Source organism: Rhinatrema bivittatum, chromosome 5 (assembly GCF_901001135.1).
Source record: "Rhinatrema bivittatum chromosome 5, aRhiBiv1.1, whole genome shotgun sequence".
NCBI lineage: Eukaryota > Metazoa > Chordata > Amphibia > Gymnophiona > Rhinatrematidae > Rhinatrema > Rhinatrema bivittatum.
The window spans coordinates 154,887,765-154,911,605 of NC_042619.1; the positions used below are offsets into that span (position 1 = coordinate 154,887,765).

General features: G+C 40.1%; 1 long non-coding RNA gene across 1 annotated transcript in view; it reads left to right on the plus strand.

Moving 5' to 3' along the window:
* The first annotated feature begins 4,257 nt into the window (after positions 1–4,257).
* The window catches only part of LOC115091528, a 29,342-nt gene continuing 9,758 nt past the window's right edge, over positions 4,258–23,841 (plus strand). The window contains exon 1 of the long non-coding RNA XR_003856751.1: positions 4,258–4,455. This is a non-coding gene — a long non-coding RNA (uncharacterized LOC115091528). The remainder of the gene's footprint in view (positions 4,456–23,841) is intronic.

Consider the following 23,841-nt stretch of genomic DNA (forward strand, 5'->3'; position numbering starts at 1 on the left):
CACAACACTCCTGGTATTAATAGGGATAGGGCACTGCATGCAGGAAGATCACAACACCCCTGGTATCAGGGATAGGGCACTGTGTGCAGGAAGATCACAATACCCCGGAGGAGTGAGGGTCAGGCAGCTCCCCCCTGTCTGCGAAGCCAGCCTCTCACTAGTAATGCAGGGAGGGAGCTGTCTCAGACTTCACCATCCACCCTCCCCCCCTCACCCACACACCATTCACTAGCTGGGACATGGGGGAAGTCAGGAGTGAGGGTCAGGCAGCTCCCCCCTGTCTGTGAAGCCAGCCTCTCACTAGTAATGCAGGGAGGGAGCTGTCTCAGACTTCACCATCCACCCTCCCCCCCCTCACCCACACACCATTCACTAGCTGGGACATGGGGGAAGTCAGGAGTGAGGGACAGGCAGCTCCCCCCTGTCTGTGAAGCCAGCCTCTCACTAGTAATGCAGGGAGGGAGCTGTCTCAGACTTCACCATCCTCCCCCCCCCCCTCACCCACACACCATTCACTAGCTGGGACATGGGGGAAGTCAGGAGTGAGGGTCAGGCAGCTCCCCCCTGTCTGTGAAGCCAGCCTCTCACTAGTAATGCAGGGAGGGAGCTGTCTCAGACTTCACCATCCTCCCCCCCCCCCCTCACCCACACACCATTCACTAGCTGGGACATGGGGGAAGTCAGGAGTGAGGGTCAGGCAGCTCCCCCCTGTCTGCGAAGCCAGCCTCTCACTAGTAATGCAGGGAGGGAGCTGTCTCAGACTTCACCATCCTCCCCCCCCCCCCTCACCCACACACCATTCACTAGCTGGGACATGGGGGAAGTCAGGAGTGAGGGTCAGGCAGCTCCCCCCTGTCTGTGAAGCCAGCCTCTCACTAGTAATGCAGGGAGGGAGCTGTCTCAGACTGGTATCAGGGTTAGGGCACTGTGTGCAGGAAGATCACAACACTCCTGGTATTAATAGGGATAGGGCACTGTAAGAGATGACTGTAGTAGATTGAATAAAGATCTGATGTTTCTGCTCTCCTCACACCAAACAAAAACAACACACAAGCAGAGAAGCCCTTCTTACAAAGCTGAGCTAGTGAGTTAAGTAGGAGGAAAAGTAAACATACTGGTGCCAGTGTGGCTACTTAAAAAATACACTTACCAACAATCAATTACATATATTTGAACTGTGTACAGTTCCAGCCAGGACCACCTTTCTAAAATGCACAGTGATTGGCAAATTCAACATGCACTAGCATTTCAGGTGCCTGCTAACAAAAATAATAAACAAACAAGTTCTAGTCACGTGAGTGCTGATCATTACATTACTTTTTTTGTCAAGCTTCCAACTGTTTCCATTTCACATCCCCCCAACCATATTGGTAACATCAATAGATAAGAGCACAGCCAGCCAATAGGAATACATACATACATATTCATTCCTAAGTGACCTTTACTGACCTGGGAAGTGTAAACACTTTGTTTCATTTTCTGTTGGTGTTCGTTAGTTTCCAGTTCCATTTCCCATCCCCCCAACCATCACCTCAGTGGTAACCTTGGTAATATCAATAGATAAGAGGGCAGCCAGCCAATAGGAACACATATTCATTCCTAACTGACCTTCAGTGACCTGGAAAGTGTTTATTTGTATCATTTTCAGTTAGTGCGCACTAAATCGAGTTAGTGCGCACTAACACGATTTAACGATTTTTAACGATAAATCGTTAGAATTTCTATTGTATCGTGTTCTATAACGATTTAAGACGATATAAACATTATCGGACGATAATTTTAATCGTTGAAAAACGATTCACATCCCTATGTGATACTACCTATGTAAAGCAGTATGTTACTGCATGGTGCAGTAACTCTAAAATTACCCTAAACAAGCCCCTTTTTCTTATCATGGGCATTAGGCCAGCAATATTACAGCATTTTGATGAATCTAGGAGTAGGCTTGTTGCAGTTTCCAGTTCAGTTTTTGTCTGTACATTTCTATTTATACTATATGGTCTCTTTATTCTTTATTTGAGGGTCTAGCTGTGTTTTGCATGTGTGACTGAAGTGAGTTATTCCATTAGTGTGTAGTTTTTATGTAGGGATCTATAACAGCTTGGATTGTTCTGATTTCCTAATAGTGGGTTTATTACTATTTTCATAGGTAGGGTTGTTGCTAGGGATGTGAATCGTTTAGGACGATTAAAATTATCGTCCGATAATTTTAATATCGTCTTAAACCGTTATGGAACACAATACAATAGAGATTCTAACGATTTATCGTTATAAATCGTTAGAATCGTGAGCCGGCACACTAAAACCCCCTAAAACCCACCCCCGACCCTTTAAATTAAATCCCCCACCCTCCCGAACCCCCCCCAAATGAGTTAAATAACCTGCGGGTCCAGCGGCGGTCCGGAACGGCAGCGGTCCGGAACGGGCTCCTGCTCCTCAATCTTGTTGTCTTCAGCCGGCGCCATTTTCCAAAATGGCGGCGAAAAATGGCGGCGGCCATAGACGAACACGATTGGACGGCAGGAGGTCCTTCCGGACCCCCGCTGGACTTTTGGCAAGTCTCGTGGGGGTCAGGAGGCCCCCCACAAGCTGGCCAAAAGTTCCTGGAGGTCCAGCGGGGGTCAGGGAGCGATTTCCCGCCGCGAATCGTTTTCGTACGGAAAATGGCGCCGGCAGGAGATCGACTGCAGGAGGTCGTTCAGCGAGGGTTCCGGCGCCTCACATCCCTAGTTGTTGCTGTTTGCCTCTCTGAGGGTCATTCCCATGCCCAAGATGCATTACAGTAGGCCTAATTCCATATAGGTTCCAAGTATCTCTTGCTTTTTTTGCAGGGTTTTCTGGTTGACACCTCAGCAGTGCATGTAAATATAAATTACATGTTGTAAGTGATATTTTTACCTCAGAAAATTGTGTTTGAATGTTCTTTATCATATAAAATCTGTTATTATAAATGTATAATTTTTAATTGTATGTGAAGAGCGTGTGATTGAGTGGAGGGTGCAAAGCTGTAAAGATTTTTCCTAGGGCACCTTGCACTGGCCAAGGGCATTGATGTACAAACAATGAACAGATTCTCCCAACTCGTGGTGTCATGTATTGTGTAATGGGTGAGGGTGCAGCTTTTCACTTGGCCATAGGCACAAAATTGCCTGGCTAGAGCTCTGCCTGACTCTAGTTTATTGTTATTCTGTAGCCTCGGATGAGCAGGTTTTAGGGGGTGGTTCATCTGCCAAGCCAAAATAGTGTGAAATGCTGGATTAATTTTTATGGAGCACTGCACTGAAAATATTTTTGTCTTGGGAACAAATATTTTAAAAACAGCAATGCCGTGTTTGATGTACAAAGAATAGCTGGAAATTTTCAGTGCTTTCTTGGTTATGCAGACATCCTCGTTAAGGAAAAGCAATGCATTGTTGGTCAATAAACAGGTATCTACTATCTGGTTGTATTCTGGTTGCAAACTGAGAGAATTTTCTCTTATTATGTATAAAGTGATGTTCTTTTTGTAGAAAAAAAAAGTGTTATACTCGAAGCTAATGAAATAAACCTACATCTAACCAATTAATACCAAGCTTCTGTACACCCACACATATTAAAAGCTTGTTTTTGCTTGAATCAAGTCACTCATTTGAAGAGCTATTTAAGGCTGTATAAAACATTCTTTAATTATCCATCAAAAGAAAAGTCCACACATATTGAAACTCTGCATTCAAGACAAGACACAGCATGCTAACTCACAATCATAAAACATTTTATGTTTATAGGAAAAAAAAAATCAAGCACTCTATTCTACTGAAAGATTAATTATCCAGAGAAAATGCCTCACAACATGCAGGCAATGTATATGCCACAGGACTCATTAAGAGAAATACCCCCCATTTCATTAAGTGAGATGTTTGCTAAAGTTTTCTTTGCTACCCCCTAGAAACTTCTTCCACAGAAATCCAAATGCAGAGACTATGAGGTCTCCACCAAGGAGCACTAGTCCTCAGCCTTTAATGTTAGTCCATCTGCACTGCAGGCTATGCCATTTGTAAATGGGTTTAAAAATAAATAAATATATTCAAAGTACTTACCAGAGCGTTGTAAGTCATGGAGTTGGAGAGGGCAAGACAATATAGGGTGCTACAAGATGGAGCAGTGGATGTAATGAAGGACTCCAGCAACCAATTTTTTTTTTTTTTTAATTTGTGGGTGGGAGGTTCACGGCAATTCGGATAACAGCTGGGCATCCAGTGAGAGTGAGGGAAGCTGAGGTGGGAGGGTCAAAGAGAGAGGCTGTTGTCTCGGTGCCCCTGGAAGCCACTGCTAAAGAGAGAACCATCGCGGTAGTTTAAAAAAAAAAAAAAAAAAAAAGCTGAGTCGCGATCATCCCAGGGAGGCTGTCAGGAGGGGGAAGGGAAAGACAAGCAGCGTATAGGACTGCCTGATTGATGGGCCCAATTCTTGGCGCAGGTAAGAAAGTCACGACCCTGAGAATTGGGGCCGGAAAAGAAGAGAGACCAGCATTAAGCAAGCAGGCATCAGATCACTGTCATTACTTAGGCCTGACTGCTACCGCTAAATAATAAAAAAAAAAAAAAAAAATGTAAAAAGGACAGCCAAGTTGGAGTGGTGCAGTCGCCACACATTTCAGAGTCATTGCCACTAATTACGGATCCGCTATCTGGAGGTGAGGCATCAAAATGCCTAAGGCCCAGTCACCCCAGTTAAAAAAAAAAGGATAGGACAGAGATTGAGGGAGGCAGCTGATAAAGGGAACAATGTTATGCCGCTGAAGTGTTGGAGCGGTCAGGACCTCCCAATGCGAGAGCTGAGCCTGGCCAGAAGGTAAGGCCGTGATCAACTCGAGCTGCCACCACGGAGACAACTCGAACTGGGAGCATATGGTCATCTGGCCAGGCTTGACCTCTGCCATTGCTCCTGTGGAGGGAACATTGAATAAAAAAAAAAAAGGAGGAGAGCAGTGACTCTCCCGATGTGGGGGGTGAGCCTGGCCGGAGAGAGGGACATCAGAACACCACCGTTGTGGGGCCTGAGCACTACTCCTGCCTAAAGCACATAGTTAAAAGAAGACAAAAGGAGGGAGATGAGACCTCTTGCTGTGTCTGGGCTGAGGGCGGTCTGCTGGAACTGTTCCTTCTACAGGTCACAACCAGCTTCCTTTAAGCCATCGAGAGACAAATATAGGTCACAAAAAGGGGCAAGGAAAATCAGCTGGCCAGCAGTGGTCAGCTGTGTTACCGAGGGCTGCCACTGCTGGTAGCTTACTCTCACCAGCAAATAAGCATCGTGGCTGCAGGAATAAAGTAAAAATAAAAAAGATACTCAGGAAGCAGGACAGTTGAGCCAGCATCAATGATGTCATCAGTGACGTCAAGGTAGTGGTGATCCTGGGGGGGGGCATCCAAAAAGAGAAAAATAAGCAAAAATAGAGAAAATTTGAATGAAAATCAAAGTAGTGGCCTGGTAGGAAAAGCCTGTCTATCTGAAGGACACAAACTCCCCCTCTCCAAAGACTATTTAAAAGAAGGAAATAGCTCAATTAGGAAACAGCTAACAAAAGAGTCATTAAAATGATTAGAAAATAGAAAATTTGCACAATGACTTTAAGTAGCAATTATAACATTTTTTTTTGAGGAGTTCCAACTTTAAAATAAAATAATTAAGAACTTTGTAAGGACCTAGCATACATTAAAAGGTTTAAATAAGCAAGAAAAAAATAGGAATGCATACAAAATATTGTTCTTTATTATTAAAAATAATGCTTATACCAACAGCTTATTTAAAATAAAAGATATTTATGCTATTACTATATTCCATCCTCCTCTAAGGATACTAGTTCAGTGCAAGGGGGCAACAAAAGAGCGGAAATTACCATGGCAAAGGACAAGGTTCTGAAGCTATATCTAGGGTTGACATCACGACGGCTTCCCTAATAACAGAAGAGAGGGTCGGTGTAAAGGAATTTAAAAATAAAACAAAGATCAGATAAATAGTTTATGGAAAATTATCCTGGTAAATTCCATTATTAAAAGATGTCAAAGGAAAATTCAATAGGAATAGATTTAAGGAATGAATAATACCTATTGAAAAAATAGTGCAGATGACATCACTAAGCATTGATCTATAGAGTCTAAGACTCTCAATGACAGAAATACTAGACAGAACCTAGGCAGACTTTGTTGAAGGAGGAAGTGCTGCATAAGTGTTCTTCACAACATTAATTCTAATCTGCCTAGATAAATATAAGAGCTTAGAAATTGGCAAGAATTATAGGAAATATAGATGTATGCATGTGGGTAAGCAAGTATAAAAGAGAAACTATTTTTGTTAATTTTTTTATGCCTTCAACTTAAGTAAGGCCTAGTAATAGCTTATATAACATTATAGGTATAGCTGTCTCATGAGTATTTAATGATAGCTTTAATAATGAGAGTGTAAGCAACAAAAAAAATATACAGTGATTTTATACAGTTATTATGTTAAATATAGATAGAGTGTCATGACTAATTGTTTGAGGAAAGCCTTGATACTCAAACTCTGTAAGGGCCTGTAGTAGCTTTGACTTGAGCCATAGATCGTCACTGAATATATAGTACAGACCTAAAAGGTACTATGAAAATGAAACCTGATTTTTATTGAATAAAGCTCAAGATCAGTATATTACGGCAAAGAAAACAGTGCACTTCTCTACTGCTAAATTGGTAAGTATGAAAAACACTCTAGTATAAAAATATAATTTTTTTGTTATAGAAACTGTTTATCACTACTCACAACAATAATAACAAAATAAAAATAAAACTTGCCTAGTTAGGGTACAAATGATTATCTTTTATTTTTATTAGCTAAACTACAGTAACAATTAAATTCAATAACACTGAGGGTATATATAAATAAAGTTGGCAGAAGATCTGAATGGGTATAGAGAGATAGTATCTTTTATTGGTTTGTTTGAGGTAGGCTGAAGGTAAAAGAAGAGGATCATAAAGATAAAAAAAATTCTACGCACCCAAGCAACACTCACTATAAAGAGATCAAGAGACTTTTAAAGGAACATAAAAGTTATGAGCACACAAAAGCAAAAACAGAAAAATAAAACAAGATTGTTTGTTAAAGAAAAAGAAAAACACAACTGTACAGAGAGAGAAAACATTAGAAAGATAAAGGACCAAAAAGGTATAAAGGAAGTATTACTTACCTGAACATTACTCCAACAGACATTAATGGATACCTAGAAAAGAAAAGAGAACACAAAGTATCAATTCATAAGGTTTATGTTAGCAAAGTAAAAATAAGTACATGTAAAGTTAAAAAAAAAGATATATAAGATCCTTATTTGAAAAGACTGTTAGAAGTATGCATTGTTCTTTTTCATAAGTTTTGTTTGAAGAGATGTCTTCTTAGCTTGATACCTGTAAAGGGTATAAAATAAAATAAAAAAGAAAAGTTAAGAAAGTAATGAGTTCATGATTTTAATGTTATATGTATTTGATACTAAGAAAAAATAAATTGTTAAAGGAGAATTGACTGAATTTAAGATTGCCTTATCTAATTTTTCTTAACTCTACTTCCCCTCCTAACCAGCAGGAGAAAATTGATTGTGTTTATCACTTTATTGGTATCACCAAAAGGCCCAATAGGAAAGGGGATTTATTTGTATGTTACCCATATATTACATTCAGCCTTGGACAAATTTGGGAGGTTTACCCCTATAAAGGTGATTTACTCATTCAATACTGCTCCTTCCCCAAAGGCTTGCAGGAATAGGCAGTCTGATAGGCACAAGGGAGGGGGTTAAACCATGTGACTAGGAGGCAGTGTAGTTTTGATTTTGAGGGAGGAGGATGTGTTTCAGTGTGCTCTCCATAATTAGGCCCTCAAAGGTGAATCTTAATACCTGCGTGTGGGAGCATATATAGAAATATAGAGATGACGGCAGAAAAAGACCAATTAGCCCATCCAGTCAGCCCAGCAAGCTCCCACACTTATTTTCCCATAATCTGTTTCACTAACCACCAAGTTCAGGGCCCTTGTTGGTAACTGTTTGATTCAAATTTCCTGCCATCCCCTGCCACTGAATTTAACTCAAACCTTCACCAGGTAAATATATCTTTCAATCAAATGTTATTGCTGTACTCTATAATTCCTTGCTTACCAATAAATTTGTTATGAGGAAGGGTTCTGAACCGTCAGAACAGCGTTGGGCGGAGGCTTTTGGGCACTAGAGAAGGAACAGCAGCGGTTTCTTTTGAAATTCAGCATTTGAAAAAATTGAAAAAAAGAAAAAGAGAGATAATTCCTGAGGAAGGCATTTCTGCCGAAACTTGTACAAGTCGGATACCGTTACCATTCAACAACATTTTGGACTCTCAGAACACAAAAGCTAAGTAACAAGAACAAATGATAGCAAGTGAGCATGTTACACTGACGGTGATAATAATTAGGAAGCATGTGTGCACACAAAAAAATATACATATATACAAAAAAAGAAAAACTAAGTAAGATATATAGAGCAAATGTTATTGCCACACTCTAAAAAATCTTTTAAAGAAAATATCGACTAATTAACGGAGGTAGGAGGGTGTTAATGATTAAACAAGCAATACGCTAAGAGCCAACATGGAGAGTGCCCAATGGTAAAATATAAACCACCACCCTTCCACATAACAAATTTATTGGTAAGCAAAGAATTATAGAGAATGGCAATAACATTTGATTGAAAGATATATTTATCAAGTGAAGGTTTGGGTTAAATTGAGTAAAATAAAACCTGGGTGAGTGATCTCTAGTTTAGATAATAATCCCCTGCCATTGATGCAGAGAGTAATGTTGGAGTTGCATCAAAGGTGAGCATAAGGCTTAATGGTTAAGGGTTGTGACTGCTGCATCAAGCAAGTTACCCCGATGCTTGTTTATCCAGACTGCACAGATCAATGCCTTGTTGGGTGTTGTCTGAATGTAAATCCTCTTTTCCACATTTATCCCTGCCATTTAAGCAGAGCGCAATGCTGTATATGCATTCAAAGTGATGTATCAGGCTTAATTTGTTTAGGGTAGTAACCGCCGTAATATGCAAGATACCCCCATGCTTATTTGTTTATCCAGATTGTGAAGTTTGTGTTTTATCGGTTCACGAATATGGATGCAGCAATTTTATAACATACGCTTGTATATGAGTGCATGGTATAAAATTGTCTATTCGCACGAAAATGTCTGCACAATTTAACATTGACACATGCATCTGCATACAATTGCCAACTCAATCGTATAAGTAGATATGCACGCCGACACAATTACCTGTGTCCCCAGTTTGCTCTCAGTTCGCCCCAATAAAGAAGGGGACATCCTAAACCCCCTAGCTAACTTGTCTCCCTTTTGCCTTCTTAGCCCCAACCCTTAAAAATGCACTGACGCCTAGGTTGTTTTTGTTTCTTGACTTACATGCCGTCTATAGCAGAAGTAAAGTTACATGGATAGGGACCCCGGCGTGCTGGGGTGCATAAATACATATGCCCTGGTTTCATTCATATTTCCGGAATGTCCATGCCATGCCCATGCCATTCCCTTTTTATGAAAAAACATTTTTTTTTGTATTTAAACATTTTTATTAAGTGACTTCAATAACATAAACATGTACAACAGTCACCCACAGTATATTAAACAAAGTAAAACAAAAAAACGGAACTGTTGAGAGATAAATCAGCAAATCACATCATATTTTCCATACCAGGGCGTCTCTTAAAATCTGCATGGTGTGTGCTCGGCCAATATAAGTGCACATCTCCCAACTGTGGCACACATAGGACTTTTAAAATTCACCCATATGTCTAGAAAAGAAAGAGAGAGTCACTGTCTTCCCAGTTCTTGGTGATGAACTGGAGGGAAGAAGAAATTAGAAAGAGTGTTTCCATTTGTCTTATCTGAGGATTAGGATTTTTGATGTATTAAATCTGCACCTTCTAGGAGGCTGTAACCCCTTCTGCAGAGGTGCAGGAGGAAATCTGTATTCCTTTTTTGCTTCTTCAAGAGGAGGTTGCAGATACCTGTGAACTAGATTAAGTATTTTGCCAGATTGCATTTTCATCTTTGGGAAGGAAATGTTTTTACTGCCCCCTTCCTTGCCTGGATCTGGATTGTAATCTGTTCCAGAATCAACCCTTCCCTCAGAATCATCAGTGAGCTAGTCTTTCATAGAGGGGTTGGAGAAAAAGACCATCATGAGACCCCCACTCGGACTTTTCACCATGGGACATGGGGCACAGGCAGGTGACGATCAGGAGTGCCCTTCTGGAGACAGATATGGTTTGGGAAAAGGGAGATCCACCCTGGTTAAGATACCCCGGCTCCTTGAGACAGTCATTCATTCCACACCATGGATGGATTAGAAGTTCCAAGTTTCAGTAAACAGAGACACTTCCATAAAGGGATACATAATTTAAACAAGTACTACATTAAAGACAAGAAATCTGGATGTATTTGGACAATTTATTTATTCACTTTAATGATTTTCCTACAATCAATATCAGTAAATATTATTTAGAACACCCATCCATTGAGTCCTGTCTGTTTTGTGCAGGAACCTGTTCCAAAGAGCAAGAGTAATACATACAAAGTTTCCCTTGCCTGGGCCACGAAGGTTATCCTTCAACCCCACAGAAAGAATACCTACCCCCCACCCCGGGAGAAAGAGTAGCTGGGGAAAAAACTGAGAGGTGTCCCACGTAAAGAAATGTTTATGGCCCTTTGGAATCATCGCTATTACCTGAAAAAGGGTTACACAAAGACATCTTCAAAATCTCTACAGTTCACTGTGGTATTTTAGAAACATTGTTACTGGACTCTTACATTTTGTAAGAATTCTTATGCTTTTCTTTTATAATGTCTTTTTCAGGGGTTCTGTCTCCACTCTACCCTCTCATCTCCTGAGCAGTACATCTACTAGTGGTAGTAAATAAAGCATACTGCACATCATTAGGGTACCTGGGGAAATTTGACCATGGAAAGGCTACTCAGTCCTTCTCTTTACTCTCTTACGCCTCTTCTATCCTTCTTTCGTCCCTCCCAAGACCCCTTCTCACTCTTTCACTTCCTCCCCTGTAGTCTGTTTTTCATTCTCTTCTACATTCCCCCCTGACCTCTTCCACTGTTTTGCTTCTTCTTGCTCAACTGGATGTGCTTGGCCTGCATGCTGCCTGCAGTGAATGTACAGCCAGGCTTGTGCAGGCTGCTAAAGCACACCTGACCTGTAACTCTGCAGCTCAGCCTTGTGCTGGCTGCTGGAAACTTTAGCAGCTCAGTCTGCCATAATCCTCATTGGACCTGTGATGGCCAGACTCATAGGCGACCAGTTCTGCTGTTTGGTCAGTCCAGACCATACCCTCAGTGTTCTCTGCCCCTTACATCTCCTGGATTTGATTTAGAAAAAGGGAAGCAGAATGGAGCCAGGACAATAGGTGGGCTAGGAAGAGTGGGTCTGCTACTGCAGTCACAGACCGTATTTGTGAAAAAAAGTTGGAAAAGTGGATTCTGTGCAGTTGCTAGTCAGTCTCAAAAGCCCTTCCTCCTCCTTTTCATTAAACTTTTGGTATGCATGCCAAACATATTTCAGAGAATGTCCCCAGTGGCACAGCTGTAACCTTCTGACACAACATGGAAGATCTTGGACTCATGCAGTTAATCATGGTCCCCACTCACAAATACCTTAATTCCCTTGATCTAATCTTTCATTCAATTAACCTCAGTCTTGACCACTACATATTTCAAACCACCATCTCTATCCCAATGCAAACCCATTTTGTCCCCCCACACCCACTCAAACCTCCATCCAGGGGTTTTTCCTCAGTTTCAAATGAAAGTGTTAAATTACTTCTCAATATGCCTGAAACATTATACCTTTCCATAACTGCAAATAGCATGTGAAGAAGTATAGCTCAGCCATTCGCCAGGCAAAAAAAGACTACATCTCCAAACAGCTAGAACTCTATATGAACCATCCAAGGAAACTGTTTAAATTAGTTCAGAAGCTATCCAAACTTGTTTCTCAGACCACTTTCACTTCCACGGGGAGCCACACAGCAGACGACTTTCCCAGTTTCTTCATGGATAAGATGCTAGTGATACACAATCACAATATCAACTTTAAAAACAACAGAAACCAAATGTTAGCTGCTTGAACACTATAATATTTTATACCCAGTAGATAATGTAAAAATAATCAAAATGTTTTATAGATCTATTTATCGTACAATTTTTTTAAAATGTTTTTATTCAATTTGTAAATTCTTAAATTTTTTATAAGGCAGAAGAAAGGCCCTCAGAGCTGAGCTTGACTGACAATGAACTGAAAAAGCTTATTATCCAGTATAAAAACCTCCAGCCTCTATTAAACAATTTGCTTCTCTCCCAACACCATCTCCAGTTCTCTTTCTGGACAATCACATCCATCTACAAACTAGATTCCTTAAGAGCTGGCAGCTTGAGTGCTCAGCCATTTCTGATCTAAGCCTGGGGTAAATAAATTTGAGATATACTCTCTAGATAAATATTTTTAAGATTATTGAATTATGAATGTATATGAAAGATATGTGAATGGACAGTGTCTGCAGATAAAGTCTTGATGATTGTCACTACTACTCTCAAGTTTCAAACTTGTACTAATTCAATTCCCTTGTCTGTTTCTTCATGTTTTCATAACTAAGGATCCTCTGTACTTTGCCTAGGAATTCTTGAGTTCTCTTATTGTTTTGCCTCCAGCATTTCTGCTGGGAGGTTGCTCCATTCATCAACCATACTCTCCGTGAACAAATATTTTTTTACTCATATGATCTTTAGTTCTAGAACTTTCTTTTCATTCACAAAAGTTTGCATCTATGAATTATTTAATTTTGGAGCTATTTGAATGCCTCTCATATTCCCCTTCTCCACTTGTCCTCTAGGTAAGGGCAAGAGTTCTAATATGCATGAGATAAATTTACATGCACTGTGTCTATTATATATAAATCTATCTCCAGCATATTTTTTGTAGGTATTCTGAAAATCTGACTGTCTCAAGGACTTGGTTGAAAACCACTACTCTAGGGTATACATATTTACATCTTTAAGCCCTATTTCCTAGAACCTTGATTCATTTCTCTGGCCTGCCTCTACTTAGTCTATATCCTTTTAGAGGAACAGCCTCCAGAATTGGACATAAATACTTCAGAAAAGATATCATCAATGACCTCTACAGCTGCATTATCACCTCTCTTTTCCTACTGATTATACCTCTCCCTATGAATCCTATTATCCCTCAACTTCTGTCTACCACCTTGCACACTATTTGCAACTTTGAAATTATAAATATGATTACTTTGAGGTCCTCTCTTGATTAATGCCAAGTTCTGGTTTAATCACTTGTATATCTAGCTGGCCTCCTCAAGTGGCAAAATTTGGGTGGTAGGGGGAAATGAAAGATCTAACTTCATTAGTGCTGGGTACATTCTTGAATGTAGTAACTGTACATTTAGTATGGCATGTCTGTTACCATATGTGCCAATCAAAGGAAAAACACATTTAGGATTTTAGGTAGGAAGCTGAAATCCAGAAGCTCCAGGGTGGCATTCTCTGAAATGCTTCCTGTTCCACTTGCAGGTCTCCAGAGGCATGCAGAGCTCCAGAGTTTCAATGCATGGATGAGATAATGGTGCAGGGAAGAGGGATTCAGTTTTGTAAGGAACTGGGGAAACTTTTGGGGAAGTGGAAGACTTTTCCGAAAGGATGGGCTCCACCTTAACCAGAGTGGACCCAAGCTGCTGGCACTAACTTTCAAAAAGGAGATAGAGGAGCTTTTAAACTAGAACAAGAGTTTCAAAGGAATGTATCTTTGAAGGATACTAAAGAAATAGGAGAGTTAGGGCATCCAAACAGAGAGGTTCCAATAAAAGCAAATGTAGTCCATGTGCCTATATGTAAAAAATCACCGAAGCTAATTTGAGGGAGGGGGCACTATACTTCCAATGATTTTGGCTTTCTATTGTCATGGGGGTAGCCATTTACAACCTTTATGTATTTAATATTTTGGTACTTGCCAGGTTCTTGTGGCCTGGTTTGTCCTCCGTTGGAAACAGGGTGCTGGGCTTGATGGACCCTTGGTCTGACCCAGTATGGCAATTTCTTATGTTCTTAAATATAAAACTGAAAATGATATTTAGCAAAAAAAAGATATGGGCAAAAAAGCAAGAAATAGGGGAAAGTGTAGCAAATATATCCTCAAGGAACTCTAAAAATGTTCCTTTGGATAAAATATCCAGTATAAGTTAATCTGTGGTGCATTAACCATGTTTCTATGTCAGGGGTTTACAACCCAGACATCAGAACACACCTAGCTGATCTGGTTTACAGGATATCTACAATTGATATGCATAAGAGACATGCATTGCTTCCATGGTATGCAAATCTAACTCATGCAAAGTCACTGTGGACATCCTGAAAAAATAGACTGCCTATGTGTGTCCCGAGGACTGGATAAAGAGCCACTGTTCTATATAATAGTTAAGTGATAATCATTTTGTATAAACATACCAATTAATTCTTCTGGTATCATGCAGACTTGAAGAAATTTGATTTTAAGAGTTAGTGGAGCACATATATAAAACAGGTCTGGTTTTCAGGATATCTACAATGAATGTGCACGAGATAGATGTGCTTACACTGTCTGCATTGTATGTAAATCTAACTCACGCATCTTTATTGTGATATCCTGAAAATCCTGACCCGTTCGTGACTCTTGAGGACCAAAGTTGGCACTCAGGGCCAAATTAAGGCCAACTGATGCCCTAATCACAGCCCAACAGTGGGCCCCCTTGCCCTTCTATTGTTTAACTGACAAGACATTAAGGCTCAAGTGCAGAAGGTTAAATAAGAGATCAAAAATTCGGTTTTCTTCCAGGCCACAATTAAATATTAAGTATAAACTTTTTTTAAATTTTGATATAACACTAAATAGCAATAAGCAATATAAGCAAATTATTTACTTATAACTAGGGAGCAACAGAAAAAATGATAATTTTCAACATCCTGGTGCCTTATGCGCGTGCTTATTTTGTATAATGGTTACTCCAGGGCTGCCTCGGATAATGCATTAATGAAGTTTAGTAAATAAGCCTCTTTAGTAAAGCCGAAAACTTATTTGTGGCCAACCCTGACCTACATTTAAAAAAATGTAACCCAATTATTATACTGTGATATATATGAGAATGGGAGAACTAAGAGAAGAGCCTCAAAAAGGAACAAGTCAGATTGTTTAATGGTAGACCAAAGGTAATAGGGAGTTTCTTTCATTGCTGTATACCAGGAGTTTCCCTATCCTCGAGAACCTACTGGCTTGTTGAGTTTTCAAGATATCCACAATGAATATGCATGAGATAGATTTGCATATAGAGGAGAAATGCAAATCTCCCTCATGCATGCTCATTGTGGATATTCTGAAAATCTGACTGGCTAGGGGGGCACTGGGGATGGCTTGAGAAACAATTTATGAAACACACTTTTCTGTTTGGTTTTGGAATGCACCCTACTTAAACGCTCTTCAGTAAAGGGGGCTGACTCTGGATGTATGTTAAAACGCTGGCAATAGTATACCAATCAAATCAGCATGATTCATTAGGGTTATATTTGCCTCCACTACAGAGACTCATGTCCTTGGTCAAGAAGATGCCCTTGTAAAACTGAAAGGCAAACTAAAGTACATTCCCTTTAACCAAACAGCTCCTGCTCTGTGATGTGAAATTATTGAAAAGATGTGATTTGGGGAAATTACAGTCTCTCGCTTAGTATGTACAATGCATGCCCTACAGCCTTCTCTAAGCAGTAGTTCCCAATTTCATTTAAATTGTAATGATTTCCTTTAAGGACAATTACAGTTCCCAAAAGCAGTGAATGCACAATAATATGCCAGTATGCCCAGGTACAGAGGAGGGTAATAAATGTTTATTAAATATGATAATTAACAGTTTAATGCATAGCATCCTAATTGTATCTGTTAAATAACCCCAATGTGTGAAAGCCAGGAAAATGAAATTCTATTAAACCAAAATTGTAGGAAGATCATTGCAAGAACTTAATTATGCTCTTAGTGTCTTCAGATTTCCAGCTATGTTAAATGGCAGCATTTTTAAATGACTTATATGTGGCTTTTCAGTGTGTTAACAACTAACAGCTAGCATTTCATTTGAGCCTGGCGCACTCCAAAAGGGTGAGATGATTTTTTTGTCGGTTTGAAAGTCTAACTGTACAGCATGAATGAGTTTTCAAGTCTTAAAGAATCTGAGAGGGTGGCTTTTCAAGGCAATTGTATCTTGATAAAGGGAAGTCCCAGAGGATCTGATTCTAGAATTACAGTGTTGAACTATTGGCCCTGCTGTTCCACAGCATTTCAACAAAGCTGGGGTCGTGCACTAGTGTCATCTCTCCCTCGCTGTTTCTCCACATAAATATGTATATATATATATATATATATATATATATATATATATATATATATATATATATGTGTGTGTGTGTGCGCGTATGTGTGTGTGTATAAATATATATAGAAAGAAATATATATACATATAGGAGGTAATTTTCAAAAAGATTTACACATCTGGGTTTTACATGCTTAGTCTATTTGTGTAAATGAGCTTTTGAAAATTAATTTTATGTGCTTGACTCCTTTGATAACTGTTATACACACACACACACACTCACACAGAGCTACTATATGTATGATTATTTTTTGTGTGTCATATTTTAACAACTCAAATGTTTAAGATATCATATAAACTGGTGAGAATAAATATTTTTTGTCTTTAAAGCAGGATAAATTATTTCCTTCTATCTTCAATTCCCATGGCTCTAACTTAACAAATGAAGCACAAAATGGTTTAAATATGTCTCCTTGGTTTTCTAAATATTAACACAAAATGCCAACATTGTATTTTCACTTTAAAAAAACAGTTTAATGTACTGAATATTTTTCAGAACAGTGTTTTTCACAAAATGACAGAAGGAGAATAACTCAAATTAATACTGGTGGTAATATGTCAGTGTGAAGGATGCTAAGCCTTAAGATTTTCCTTGCAATGATTTTAGTAGGAATTTGTACAAGTGCCAGGAAGGAAATGTTTTAATATCTGTTTTATAACCAAATCTATTTAAAGACAACTAGAGAGCTTTGTACAAAATGTTTACACCCAGGATAAATTAAATTATTATTATTATTTTTGGTGTTCAGAAACAGTTGAGAAGTTTTCCATCTGTTTCTGAGAGCTCTGTCGCACGCTTCTGTGGACCACCTCTGTGACCTGAGGTCACTGAAAGGTCACCATTTTGGCTGCAGCACAGTGATGAGCTATTCAGAGAGATCTTGGTTGTGCTGCAGAAACGTATCTTATCCAGCCTTGTTTTGTCGTTGTTTGGAAAAATGGATGCCTCCTGGCTTTCCCTTCTTCCCCTCACCTCATCTGACGCTACTCTTCCTATGACTAAGTCCAGCAGGAGCCATGTGTATCACCTGCAATATTCTTGCATGACCTGAATGATGTAAATTTGAGTGCTGTATCACTCCAATAGTTTCCCCCGACTATGAATTCTGGTTGAGAAAGCACAGAGACTACCTTATTAAGAAGGGGGGAATCCTAGCTATTGGGTTTAAATTGAGAATTTTTGCCTAGGATTTAATTAGTCTGCTGCGACCTGGTAAATATCTGAATTTTTTTTTTTCCTTTTCAAATTCTCATGTGTTGGATTTCACTCCAATATGTAGTTTGCACACTCTGGAAAGAATCTGCATGAGCTCATATTCACAGATTCGTGCTTGGCTCATTAAAACCACATTCAACATGTTGGTGGTGGGGCCAGTTGGAGACAGGCATGGAAGGAGGAAAAGGGAGAAAAAGTGATTGTGAGCATTTAGAAGGTGCAGAGGCTGCTTTATACTTTGGTATTTTGTACTTTTTAGTCTTCACATTGCAATTATGTTTGTAGTATGAGGCTGAAAGCTGGTACTGCTGTTCGATTCTCCAAAATATCAATTTGGGTTTTTTTTGTTTCCTGGCATTGCAGCTTCCTTCTCTGGTCTTATTCCTAGATTTCCTGTCTTTTATTATTCTATTTAGTATATTTTCTACTTTGTTGGCATAAAAACCTCACACACTTTGTTTTAACCATCTCCTTACCAAAGCCCACTCTTCAGCTATGACCTTGTTTTACGTTTATCGCTGTGTTAATAGGCATTGTTCCCAGTTTTCAATTATTCCATAGCCACAAAAATAGTGTTGAAATTTGCATAATCATGTCAAACTGCATTCCCACTATTACTTCAACTCTTCCTCCCCCACCACTGCTACTATGGCTGGCAGTAGGAGTAGCACTGTGGTAGAAATCTCCGAAGATTTGCTGGCCTGGCCTGACAGCAAGCATTGCTATGAGTGCTGGTCTGGGCCTTGAAAGATTGTTACTGCCCTCTCTAGGATAAGACCCAAACCCAGGTGGAGCCGCTATAGTTTGGGACTTCCCTGTAGTGCAGGGCACCAATAAAAGGAGCAGCCAAGAGGAGGAAAAAGGGAGAGGTGGAAGACGCACACCGGCATTAGTTCGTCGGGCTGGTCTTCATTATCTGGAACTTTCAGGTGTTGCAAAATTATGCACAGGGTTCAATTGCCATGGGACACAACTAAATGTTGCAGCAGCCAGCCTGAGTATCTCCATTGCATGAGGAGAAAGTGCCTCCAGTTAGTTGGCCATTTCCAGGAAACGAGAATTTTTGCAGAAATCAGGATTCCCATTAGAGACCCTGGATGCATAAATATTTTTATTGATGAACGGTGAGCATCACCCAAATCAAGTAACTCCAGGTGCATCAACGTTAGACTTTCAGTGTATAGCAACGTCTTTCCATTTCACTAAAAACCTAGATCGTGACGGCAAATGTTAGCATAGCCTGACTGTGAAGCAATTTATCTGTGTGCTTCAAGTATACAGCAGACAAGTAACAGTTCTGTAGTAGGGTTTTGATTTCTACTCTTTGCATGATTTATTCAAATGCAAATAATGTTTTTGAAATGTACACAAGGGGGGGAAAGAATCCTGCAAGAATCTAGGTGATGTTTTTGATTTCTTGGAAGGCAGAAATGAATATCTGAATTTTTTTTTTATCTCTGTTTTGTCATAGCATCAGAAGGACCCATGCATTTAGCATCCTTGTTCTCCCTCTCTGTAGAATACAATGTTTGACAAATAATCTCATCCTTGAACTGGCATATAGAAAAAAAAGTAGTTCTTGTTTTCATCTTTACTAAGGAGAGGGGTGGAATCACATAGAAAAAAAAATCATTGAAAATCCAGGGACCACAAACAGTAGCTCTTATTGCAGCTCTTCTGCTCTCTAGCTGCTGGTCCCTGCACACAGTGACAGCTCGATAATGTGGGTCTGGAGCAACACAGGGGAAGGCTCAGTAATCACTGTAATGGGAGCAGAGGAGCTTGCTTGTAATTTTTCAGGGCAGCTAAGGTAGAATTTTCAAACTGATTCACTGCCAGATGTCTGCTAGGTAAATCCCAGGCTGTTTACTGTGCACAGCTGTGGATTTGGACTCCTTCCCCCCCCCCCCCCCCCACCCTTCTCTGAGGACTGAGCAACAGACATCACTAATTTGAGCATCCAGTTCCTCTGTATTAATTAGGACTGTGATGTGAAACAACCAGAGATGCAAAAGAATCAACAAAAGTGCACTCTAGATGTAGTGACACTAAAGATCTGATTCATTAAGCTGTTTACCCATAGGCAGAGAAAGGGAGAAAAGCCTTAGTGTATCGAGTCCTAAGGGACAGACAACTAATACTGGTCTGTCATTGAGAAAAGTGAACTCAGAGTTCACTTAATTTAGCTGATAATCTTTAGACCATGGGGACCCTAGTTCACATGATACAACTACTATCATGCTATAAATGGCTATGTACAGGTTATTTAAGTCTAACTAGACCCCATCACAAAAAAGACTCAGCTACACTGTCTGAACAGGAGAAGTGAAATTTATTATTTCTCATAAGGCCTCTTGGTGCCCCATAATCTTTGCTAACAGCTATATTAACACAATCTTTAATCTGAACATTACACTCTGTGACTCTACATTACACCTTCCCCCTTCCTCTTTTTCTATAGTGAACACATTCGCACACTAGAAGACAAATGAGCATTTCTAAACAACCTTAGCAGTGCAGTGTTTTTTTCCCTGTCATTTTCATTAGATGTCATATTTTGCTTGATTTCATTTTTAAAAAGGTTCATTTTTTATTTTCGTTGTTCCCTAATTTTGTGGTTAGGTTGTATTAACTGGACTTAATGCGCACTAACTTGAAACAAAACAATCTTGGCGTGTCTTCTTTCGTTTTGTGGGTCCAACAAAATGAAATAAAATAGACAATGTAGTTGATGTTGTCTATTTCATTTTAAACAAACGCACATTCCCTAGCAATAAGTAGACTCTCATATATCTCTTGAAGTGGAGGGAGTTTATTCAGCCCCAGTTATCCATTTCTAGGCTATAAATCCAATCTAAGAATAGGTTTCTCTTTTCGACCTGATCTAGTAGTAATTGCTTTTTGCAGACCATTGCTTTGAACAGGCTCCAAGGTGCTTCAAAGAACTGATAGTGTCTTTTAGACAAGTCCTGGATCATCTTCATCAGTGATGGGCTGGATGTATCATTTATAGTGCCTGGTCAATGGGTCATCTGGGATTTGGAACAAGTAAGGATATAGTATCTGATGTCAATTAGTAACCATAACTGTCCTGTCCTAAAGTTTCTCGCCCTCTCTTTTGCAGTAAAATGAGAACTGAAATCAGTTTTGTTGAAGACATCCATGGTAAAAAGTCTCACATCTGAGTTTAGTCTTTGCATCTTTTTGCTGCATGGCAGTAAAATCAGGACATTTTAGTGCAAGTGTTGCCAATAGTGAAAGAAGGATAGTGTGAAGAGTTCAGCCCATTTAACAGCTTGGATGTACTCTGTCTTGGTAGGTTTTTTGGTGTAGATTAATAGCTTGAAATGACATGATAGGGACCTGGTTGACACAGAAATGTTTTTGCAGTGGATACTGTTCTTCTGCTAGTTCATTCACTTTGGAAAAAATATGGGTTCTTCATCACATTACAGACATATTGATATAAGAAGTCTGAAAATGATTTGGTCTTGAACTGTGGCTTATTATCGGTTACTAGGGTCTGGGGTGATCCAAACTGGGCTAAGAGGCTCTTCAGTCTTATGATTACTGCTGCACTAGAGAGGGAGGTTTGTGCAAGCTTTTGATTCAATGAGAGAGGTCAATGACCACTAAGTATGCTCTATCTTTAATTTCACATAGGTCAGCTGCCATCTTCTGCCAAGGGAGATCAGGCAGTTTTAACTTAAGGAGACACTTCTTGCCTTAGTTAGGCCTTTCCAGTTAGTGAGTGCAAGAAAGAACATTATCTTTTTCCTGGTGGTTTGTTTGTACCTGTGCCTCTATGTGGTAAGTTCTAAATGCTGTGCTATCTCAGTTATCAGTCACTTGGAGACTACAAATTGCTTATCATATGTCAAAATCCCATCTGACTGACTGACAGATGTTCTCTCTGGCTGAACTTTTCTTTGCTAGGTTCAGTACATCTTGAACACGGCTTGTCTAGCATTTCTCTACTTTTAGAGAGCCCAAAGCTCAAAATTAGCCTGTGTGGCTACAGCCATTAGCTGTCATCATCAGGCTGCAAACTGGTTCTGAGGCTGTCAGATGCACCTGAAATTCAAACTTCTGACACCATGTCACATTATAGACGGCTATGTACAAGTTGTTTAGATATACGGTAACTAGTCTCCAAAAAGATTCAGCCAGTCTGAACAAGAACACTGAACTCCTTTATTATTTCCTAGGGCACCTCTTGATGACCTTTATTGACAACTTTTATACTCCACATTACATGAACCACTCAAGGCCTAATTTAGAATGAAAGGTATGACCAAAACGATTTCCACTGAGACATGCTGACCACCTGCTTGAGGAGTTTATTGCAGACCTGATTCCAGTCGATATTTTTAGTATCTCATTGCTCTGAGCAGTGAATGAGTTACCACATATTGTATTGCCTCCAGAAGAATAAGACCAGAGAAGGAATCTGATCACATTATATTTGTGGAGATGCTGACATGGTTGGAAGCCATTTGACATGCCACCAGGAGCTGTGCTTCCTCCATATTCTGCTTGCTTCTCCCTAGCCCTACGCTAAATGCTGCCTCCTGTGACATGGGCTCAGTTGGAAGAGCAACAAGCCAGGCAGCAGTGGGAAGAATATCAGAATCCATGGAGTTAAGGGAGGTTTTTTTGTGCCAACAGAAGAAGCAAGATGGTGAGGGAGGAGTTTGCCCATCATCAGAAGATGAGGTAAGTGTTATGACATGCGCAACGTGAAAAAACAAATAATAGCAGCCAATATGGTGAACTGAAAAATTCATGCTGAATTCAAAAGGGTTGACCAAATAACAGTTATAAGAAGACCATACTTCATCTGCTGTTTTATTGTCATAAACCTATTTTAGATTCAAGCATTCTGTGTTCGCTTTCCTCGGACTGTTACTGCAAGCTGTCACTGAATGTTGCACATCAAGTGCAAAGTACAGTGAAGCAGCCACATCTGCTATTTGGAATGTCCATATTAAGATAAATTTAGGTTTTTGTTTTCATTTATGAATATGCAACTTTAGCAGATCAATGGAAAGAATTGTAAAGGGGTCTTGATTCAGACTCTCCTATGCCTCTGCCACAAGGTGTTCTGCTATTGCATGAACATATTTCAGTGCTGTGGGATGCACCAAACTCCTGGTTTTCTAAGGTCTTGAATTTTATGGCATACATTTTGGCCTTTGAAAATGTTTTTTTTTTTTTCCTTTAGATGCTTCTACATACTTATTGGGCATTCAAAGCAGTAACCTCAACAGAACACAGGGATTGAATTGAGACTAGAAAAGATAGACGCTATAGCCTGCTGCTTAAGACAGAGAGCTGATTCATCACCAGTGAATTAGACTGTGTGACAGCATATCAAAACAGTTTAAAGAAACAGGATCGCAGATCAAGCCCGTGATTCAGCTTCAGTACTACGTGGTGCCATGCAGAAGAATCAGGTTCAAGTCACCCATCCAATGATGGAGTCAGAAGAGATTGGCTTTACCATGAAGATTTGGGGGGGGGGCTTAAGTCCAGGGATAGAAGGGAGGTGGCTGCTGCTCTGTGGGGACTTCTGCTGCCACAAGAAATAGTGCCAAGACATCCCTTCAGCCCTCAGCCAGCAGAGATACTGATGATATTGCCTCGTCATGCTCTTTTGGAAAGGAGAAAGGACCAGGGCTGGTTCAAGATTTCTGACTGCTCTGGATGCTTTCAAAATATGGCACCCCTCCCCCCACTTGCTCCTACCACTGCTGATGACTCCCTCCCCCTACCCCATTGCTACTATGCTAATACCTCCCATCAGGCCTCCACCCTGTTGACAGGGTCCTCTTTCCCCCAGGTCCCCACCAGGCCTTCGCCACTGCTAATACACCTACTCAGCTCTTTAGAAGGCATGGCAGTGAGTGAGAGTGGTGGAGGGCAGCAGTGTGGAGCTAAGGGGTTGCCACATCAGAAGAAAGACAGGAATGAGGCAATGGGGGGAGCAGAGGGCAATTTTGCCACCCCTTTTAAGTCTACCCTCTGAGTCATACCTCCATTAAGAAGTTATATGATGTACTTTCAGACAGCCCAAATTTAGATTATGGATTTCAGGAAGACAGGGATGGTGGTGCAGGG